We start from the raw sequence: 1007 nt of genomic DNA on the forward strand, positions 1-1007 counted from the left end.
CTGCAGGAACAAGCTGGGGCGCTGGTCCCCTGCAAAGTGTGAATCCAAGGTGATTCAATAACCTCTAATGTGCCAGCACAGCCAATTATACGCTCAAGAACTGTGTCTCGTTTACCCAATAAGCAATCATAATTGATACATTCTCCTTCTTCATATATATAGAAAACACTGGGGTGTCCCGCCTAGCGTGTAAATAAAAAATGTCTATTTGTGCGAAATTTACACAATCAGCGGTGTTTGACTTTGGGCAACTCTTGCAGTGGTTACAGACCAACGATCATTGAACAAGAGAGAAACTGATGTTCTGAGGCTGGAACAACACAGAAGGGACAGATACAAACAAAGCCTCAAATTGCCTAAGAAATCAACGATGAAAGATGAAAGTCACTGAAAAGATTAGCCAGCTGTAGGGATCGAACCCACATCTTCTGGATTTCTGGTCCAGGGCTCTACCAATTGAGCTAAGCTAACACGCCTCTCCAGCGACTTTCGGGGTGCGTCATCTGAAGGGTCGACAAACCAGCCACTCACTCTCACTCACCCTCCTTTCACTCTTACATTTTTTGCTCACTCATACACACATTCATACGACGGAAATCGACGCAAGCGGCACCTGTTGAACAAGAGAGAAACTGATGTTCTGAGGCTGGAACAACACAGAAGGGACAGATACAAAGCCTCAAATTGCCTAAGAAATCAACGATGATTCTTCTCAACGATGATCAATTCAATGCTTTTTGATAAGCGTGAGAATTTTTTTTACGTGAGACAGGGTCCGCCGCGCCGACACGTGCGCCCGTGAGCAAAACACGTGCGGGGTTTGGACAATTTCGCCGTACGACGTTTTAAAACGGCGGTGTTTTTGGCTTCGGAAAGTTGATTTTAATTTTTATTGATGAACTATAATTTAATATACATGGTGTCCCAGAAAACGTGTCATTATTTTATAATAAAAAAACTACACCACCTAGAATCATGCGGTCAACCGCATTTGCTCTTACTAGGTT

General features: G+C 43.5%; 1 non-coding gene across 1 annotated transcript; it reads right to left on the minus strand.

Moving 5' to 3' along the window:
- Window positions 1-398: 398 nt before the first annotated feature.
- On the minus strand, window positions 399-471 carry Trnas-aga (transfer RNA serine (anticodon AGA)). The gene has a single exon. It is a non-coding gene; the product is annotated as a tRNA-Ser (tRNA).
- Window positions 472-1007: the final 536 nt, after the last annotated feature.

Source organism: Ornithodoros turicata, unplaced genomic scaffold (genome assembly GCF_037126465.1).
Source record: "Ornithodoros turicata isolate Travis unplaced genomic scaffold, ASM3712646v1 Chromosome14, whole genome shotgun sequence".
Taxonomy (NCBI): Eukaryota; Metazoa; Arthropoda; class Arachnida; order Ixodida; family Argasidae; genus Ornithodoros; species Ornithodoros turicata.